Source organism: Sminthopsis crassicaudata, chromosome 6 (assembly GCF_048593235.1).
Source record: "Sminthopsis crassicaudata isolate SCR6 chromosome 6, ASM4859323v1, whole genome shotgun sequence".
In the NCBI taxonomy this organism is placed as follows: Eukaryota; Metazoa; Chordata; class Mammalia; order Dasyuromorphia; family Dasyuridae; genus Sminthopsis; species Sminthopsis crassicaudata.
Genome location: NC_133622.1, coordinates 107,623,572 through 107,631,011, shown reverse-complemented (window position 1 = coordinate 107,631,011; position 7,440 = coordinate 107,623,572). Strand labels below are relative to the sequence as shown.

The 7,440-nt window shown below is 37.7% G+C and overlaps 1 pseudogene; it reads left to right on the top strand.

Annotated features, from left to right (window-relative positions):
• The first annotated feature begins 204 nt into the window (after window positions 1-204).
• LOC141545826 (SNW domain-containing protein 1 pseudogene) lies at window positions 205-1,815 on the top strand (annotated as a pseudogene).
• The last annotated feature ends 5,625 nt before the right edge of the window (window positions 1,816-7,440 follow it).

Below are 7,440 nucleotides of genomic sequence, written 5' to 3'. Positions count from 1 at the left end.
GAACCAAGGAAAGTACAGTAAAGGACTTTAACTCCTGGCTACATTTCAGGATTATTGAACAGGAACTAAAGCCAAGGCTGCCTCCCCAGAAGCTCCCCAAGAGATCTCCTCCCAGAGAAGGATCACAATCTAGAGACTACAGAACTTGACATTTTGGCACCCAACGTGAGGTGCTGCCAAGAGTGCTAAAAGCAGCAGAAGAAGATGGCGCTGAGAAGCTTTTTACCTGCTCCAACTCAGCTTTCTCAGGAGCAGCTTGCGGCTGAGGAAAGGGCAAGATCACAAAGATCAAGGCAGACTGCCTTGGTCTCATCAAGAAGAGAACCTCCCCCTTATGGGTATCGGAAAGGTTGGATACCCCGCTTGTTAGAGGATTTTGGAGATGGAGGTGCCTTTCCAGAAATACATGTGCCCCAGTACCCACTGGATATGGGAAGAAAGAAGAAAATGTCCAACGCATTGGCCATTCAGGTGGATGCAGAAGGAAACATTAAATATGATGCAATTGCTCGACAGGGACAATCAAAGGACAAGGTCATTTACAGCAAATACACTGACCTGGTGCCCAAAGAAGTTATGAATGCAGATGACCCAGACCTGCAAAGACCTGATGAAGAAGCCATTAAAGAAATAACAGAAAAGACAAGGGTAGCCCTAGACAAATCTGTCTCTCAGAAGGTTGCTGCTGCTATGCCAGTTCGAGCTGCAGATAAACTAGCTCCAGCTCAGTATATCTGGTACACACCATCTCAGCAAGGAGTAGCTTTCAATTCTGGAGCTAAGCAAAGAGTTATTCGAATGGTGGAAATGCAGAAAGATCCAATGGAGCCTCCAAGATTCAAAATTAATAAGAAAATTCCTCGTGGGCCTCCTTCTCCTCCTGTACCTGTTTTGCATTCTCCTAGTCGAAAGATAACTGTAAAAGAGCAGCAAGAATGGAAAATTCCACCTTGTATTTCAAACTGGAAAAATACAAAAGGCTATACTATCCCATTAGACAAACGTCTGGCTGCTGATGGGAGAGGACTGCAGACAGTCCACATAAATGAAAACTTTGCCAAACTAGCTGAAGCTCTTTACATTGCTGATAGAAAGGCTCGTGAGGCAGTAGAGATGCGAGCTCAAGTAGAGAGAAAGATGGCCCAAAAAAAAAAGGAGAAACATGAAGAGCAGCTTCGAGAAATGGCCCAGAAAGCTCGGGAGAGAAGAGCTGGAATCAAGACTAATGTAGAAAAAGAAGATGGTGAGTCTTGGAAACGAGATGAAATAAGATATGATAGACGCAAAGAGAGACAACATAACAGAAATCTTTCCAGAGCAGCTCCTGATAAGAGGTCAAAATTACAGAGAAACGAGAATCGAGATATTAGTGAAGTCATTGCTCTTGGTGTGCCCAATCCTCGGACTTCCAATGAAGTTCAGTATGACCAGAGGCTATTCAACCAAACTAAGGGTATGGACAGTGGTTTTGCTTGTGGAGAAGATGAACTTTATAATGTTTATGATCAAGCATGGAGAAATGGCAAAGACATGGCCCAAAACATCTACAGACCCAGCAAAAATCTGGACAAAGACATGTATGGTGATGACCTAGAGGCCCGAATAAAGACCAACAGATTTGTTCCTGATAAGGAGTTCTCTGGCTCAGATCATAGACAGCGAGGTCGTGAAGGACCAGTTCAATTTGAAGGAGATCCCTTTGGTCTGGACAAATTTTTGAAAGAAGCTAAACAGCATGGAGGGTCTAAAAGACCCTTAGACAGCAGCCACCCTAAGGAATATGAACATGAAGACAAGAAGAGGAGGAAGGAGTGAGTAGGATAGCCTCTCAGAAGGGAATGAACTATTATCCTTACTCTGATGACAGCGGTCATTGGGGAATTCTATGTAAATAGTCAGGATGAAAACCAAATCTGGGATTGTAGATCCCTCTACTTTTTATTACTGGGGCTGGGGGAAAGGGAAGTATATTTTAAACTAGTCTGTTTATTTTTAAGGGAGTGGGCCATATTCTCAGTGTAAGGTTTTTGTTTCCTCCTCTCAGTCAAGCCACCTTTCCCAACTCCATTAATATTGACAGAAGCTCCATACTACTGGGTCATAACAAATTTGCCAACAGCAAAAGAGACAGCCCGAGTGGTCACTGAATTCCTTATCCAAACATTTGCAATTATGGGTGTGCCACAAGAAATAAAAATAGATAATGGACTTGCATATACTTCTAAACATTTTGCACACTTTTGTGCACAGTATAAGATTTTACACACCACTGGAATACCTTTTAATCCACAAGGGCAGGCAATGGTAGAGAGAAGAAACAGAGACATTAAGACACTTCTCCAAAAACAAAAGAAAGGGGGAGCCACAGGTAACCCTAGAGAACTCCTAAATTTAGTTCTCCATACCATTATTTTTTTTAATTTTTGACAAAGATGCACTGGCTCTAACAGACAGGTTTTATAACCCACCAGAAGTGCAGTGTCCAGTGCGAGCAACTCCACTATCTTTAGATAATCACCAGGTGATGTGGAGAGACCCAGAAAGTGGTGAATGGAAGGGACCAGATAGGTTAACTGCCTGGGGGAGAGGATTGCTTGCATCTACAGATGGAGAAGAAATCAGATGGGTATTCGCCTTGTCCATCAGAGAGAGACAGAAAAAGAGAAAAACATCTAAACAAAGGACAAGATCTAAGAAACATCTGACACTGAAAGAGCATGACTGATGAGACTGTTAAAGAACTTTAAGACCAGCAGGAATCATTGGATTCCCTAACATAAGATGAGACTATTGTAGGACTTTAAAACTTGCAAGAATTATTGGATTCCTGTAACATGAACTAATGGGCAATGGATTCCTTTTGGACTATTTCTAGGACTTATGGACATGTATAAATTCTCAATTTATGATTATTTGATCATGTTATTTGTTACATCACTTCTAACATGTGTTATGTTATTATGTGTTTATGTAATTTATGTAATTATGTGTAATATCTCCCATATTGATGGATTTATGTTTACCTGTTTCAAGGTCATGACCACCCTATGTTCTAAATCAAAAGAAAGGGGGAGATGTTAGGATTCTTAAAGATGTTAAGAGGATTATCTATAACAATAAATATTTATTAAGTACCTGCTTAATAAATGAGAAATCACACCATTGAGTAGTTAGATCTAGTCTAGGACTCTGTAAGGCTGTAGGGAAAATAGACATTTATATGTCTTATAAATGGGGAGAGAGTGGTTAAACACCACACTCCCCAATCTGCTTTCACTAGCACTCCCTCAACTGAATACTGAGCTTACACTCTGGAACTGGTGAGCACTTTTCAAATAGTATCACATTTAAGTCTCAACCCTGCTAGGAAAGTCCTGTTATTATCCTAATTTTATAGCTGAGGAAGTGAAGTAAAGAGTAAATATTTGCCCAGGGTTATACCATATTTTGTCTAAAATTGTATTTGAACTTAGATTTTCCTGGATCCAGACCCAGCACCATGTGCACTACATGGAACTTCCCCTTAAATTTAGGTTTAAGGTGTTTCGCTGATACATTTTGACTGTATGATCCCAGGGAAAGTCCTTAATCCTTCAATGCCCTTCCTGGATAAAACTCCTAAGACTCTTTAGTTATAGAGTAAGTACTTTCTACATTATTAGTTTCCTCATTAAAGTTCCATAATCACATTAAAATCCCATTTCCCCTCACCTTCAAAAAAAAAAAGTTGTACTAGCTCCTAAATAAAAATATACATGCTTTAAAAAGTCCTTGTTTTTAATGAGCTCACAAACAGCAGAAGTTAGAGGTCCCTCTCCCATTTTGGTAGTGAGGTGGAGGGCAACATATTCTGTCAAATGCAAAAATTGTTCTTTTCCCTTAATCTAGTCTTATTTGTTACAAGGGAGAGTTCAGTGATGAGGAATGATGGAAGGAACAGGAAGCAACAATGATTTTTTTTTAATGGCTGAAAATAGCCTCAAAATCTCTGTCCATTCTAAATTGAAGTCATCTTTTTTCTCCCATATATCATTTGTTGAGACTTGATTTATGAAACCACTCCAGCTTTATGACCCAGAAAGTTCATGCTGTGATATTCTGCATCTTTTCTGGCACAAGACCTGTATTTGCTCTCTGTGGGTGCAGCTGAATGATGCTTTCTGAGTATGACAAACATAGTCACATAGGAGAGGGAAGGTACTTGATGTGTAGCAAAATAGCTTCATTGGTAGAACTGGGGGGGAATGACAAGGACATAGAAAATTCATGAATTTTAATAAAGAAAGCTACTTCCTGTATGAAAAATATTTCTGTATTTTAGGGGGAAATAACAGTCTTTTTGGGAAATATCATTAGCCAAGGGGGGAGAAGTATATCAGACCCTAGGCTTTGACATCCCCAAAGCTGATACAGAAATCAGGAAGGTTCTAACTTGTCAAAAGTAATTAGGGTAATGGAGAAGGGTGAGGTTTCCAAAGACCAAAAGGCCATATCCATGTTGTTTTATTCAGTCATTTCAATTATGTCTGACTCTTTTTGACCCCATTTTGGAGTTTTCTTGGCCAAGTTACTGGAATAGTTTGCTATTTCCTTCTCCAGTTAATTTTTTTACTGAGGAATTGAGGCAAATAGAGTTAAGTGACTTGCCTAGGATCATATTGCTGGTAAATGCCTGAAGCCAGATCTTTTTGATTCTAAGCCCAATGCTCTACCTATTGCACCACTGAACTGCCTCAATTATATCCATACATTCAAAGTTAGAAGTGAGGATGGCTGCTTGGTGATAACATTCAACCCCAATTACATTTTTCTCCATTCTGGGTACATTGTGATACAGTGACATTGGCTTCCTTGCTAGTTTTTTGCACAACACACTCCTTCAGATTCTGGGGAATTTTCATAGATCTCTCTTATGCTTCACCTCTGCCTCCTTTCTTGGAATATCACCTCAAATGAAAGCCTATCTGTCTTCATTTTAATTCTAGTTCCTTCTTTCTGAGATTATCTTTCATTTACCTTTTAATCTATTAGTTTACATTTAAATTAATTTCAGTGTGTGAAGTATAATAATAATTAATTCACTCCAAGTCCCAATCAATTTACTGCTAATTTTTTATTTATTTTTCATAATAATATTAGAATTTATATAATGTTTTAAGATTTACACAACACTATATATCTATTATCTCATTTGATCCTCATGACAATCCTATAAATCAAGTCATGTTATTTATTATCATCCTCATTTTATGGTTGGGGAACCTGAGGATAGAGATCTTTCAGCTAGTAAATTTCTGAGGTAGGATTTGAACTCAGATCTTCCAAGTCAAGCATTTTACAAGGCTATCTACAAGATTTGATTTTGTCTAAAATAATCAACTTTTTGTGGGAGGATCTGACACTGTAACAAACTAATAATTTCCTTATCCTTTTCCCTTTCATTTTAAAGCTAAGCATCGCAAATGCCCAGGATGTCCTTTTAAGGCTTTCTTAAATCTCAGTAAAATGTCTTCCACAAATGAATGACCAATTACTGAAATTGCCTGAGCTGGAGCCCTCTTGAGCATTACTCGAAAGGTAATGAGACTCTAATGAATGCCCAGGTCTAGAAAGCCAGTGTCATTACCTCATAAAAACATAAGCTGCCTTCGTAAAAAGGAGACCTATGGCTAATGAGAAAGGAATAAGTTTCTTAAAGGGAGCAACAATGCTGAGAACATGGAGAGATTAAGCAAGATCAGTAAAACCCAGAAAATCTAAGAAAATAAAGAGAAAGTTTAAGAATGGGTTTTAAATTCATTGTTACAGTCTTTGACTCTCTTTTCTTTAAATCATTAAATTTATTTTAACATCAATGTGAAGTCAACAATCATACACACACACACACACACACACACACACACACACACACACAATTATTTTATTTTATTTTCTAGGTCAAAAAGGAACTAGTTTTTGTTCATGGAGGCCAAGGTCCAATGGTCAGATGGATTTACAGGGAGGCTCTATGGCAGGCAGATTTCCCTAACATTTAGCAGTATCCCAGAATGGAATCAACTGACTTAACATATAGTACACTGATAGATCCAATTTGTATTTCAATTGGATATGTTGAAGTGAAAGGTAAGTGACTACCTGCTAGGAATTCTATTGAAGGAATTCTTTCATTGGAAGAGAGATCAGTCTGAATGACCTCTGAGATGTTTTGGTCTCTTATATGCTATTCTTCTAAGAAAGGCCGTATCTGTAAATTGCATGTTCAGCAGATTGTTTCTAAGGACTATACTTCAGAGGACTTTATAAATCAGGTAATTTTTCAAAATTTTAATTAATTAATTAAATTTAAATTTCCACCTCGGTATGAGCTTTCTAAATGTCTTAGTGTGATTTTGGGTTTAATAGCTCACTAATAAAAATAAATATCTTATTTAATTACTTATTGAAGCTTAAAATACACTGTTTTTTTTGGATGCATTGCATCTGCTAATGGTTTTCTGTTTAGTTAGTAGGTGGTGCATTAGTTAGACTCATGTTGGATCTGGAGTCAAGAAGATCTGAGTTCATATCTGTCTGCAGACACGCTGGCTATGTGATCTTAGGTACTTACCTAGGTACTTGGCTTCAGTTTCTTCAGTGGAGATCATAATAGCACCTCTCAGATAAGAATAAAATAAATTAACATGGGTAAAGCATCTTGCAAACTTTAAAGTACTACATATTGCTAGTTATTATTAGTCTATGTGTTTTTTTTTATTTCATTAAGGGAAGCAATATAGTAAACAACAGCTTTTTTCAATGGTCCTGTGCAGGAAGATGGCCTTTATCCCATTGCTAGCAGAAAAAAAAAAATAAAACAGAACACTGAGCATCTGTCCTGGAATTCTAAAATGGGTCTAATGCTAGAGCTGAAGAGTTAATTGTCTTATGAGAGGAAAAGTAGGAAACTCAAGTAAGAGCACATAACAGTAAAGTTAGGTGAGTAATGGTGTCAAACTCAAAAAATTGCATGTTGTCTTATAAAAATCACATACTAACATTGTATTATATTGAATTTTTATTAATTTTGTTAAACATTTCCCAATTACCTTTTAATCTTATTCAGGCTAAACTCGGGAGTTTTGTGGGCCTCATGCAGTCTGCCAGTCACAGGTTTGAAACCTCTAGAATTGATAGAGAAGAGAGACAATTGGCATTTCCTGGGTCACTGTGCCTTTATATCATTGTTTGTATCCTGTATTTTTTGTGTCTGTGGGGAAGTCTTTCAGAGAAAGGTGGTCTATAATCTACTTATAAATCAGATCAGAAAAAGAAAATACCAAGGCAGCTTAGCACTTGCAACACCTTTAGATTTTTTTCTCTTTAGTTTGTATTTATCAAAGCCTTGGCAATCAGAACTGGTGAGATGCCAATATCTGCAGGTGGGAATTGGTTCTGATTTGA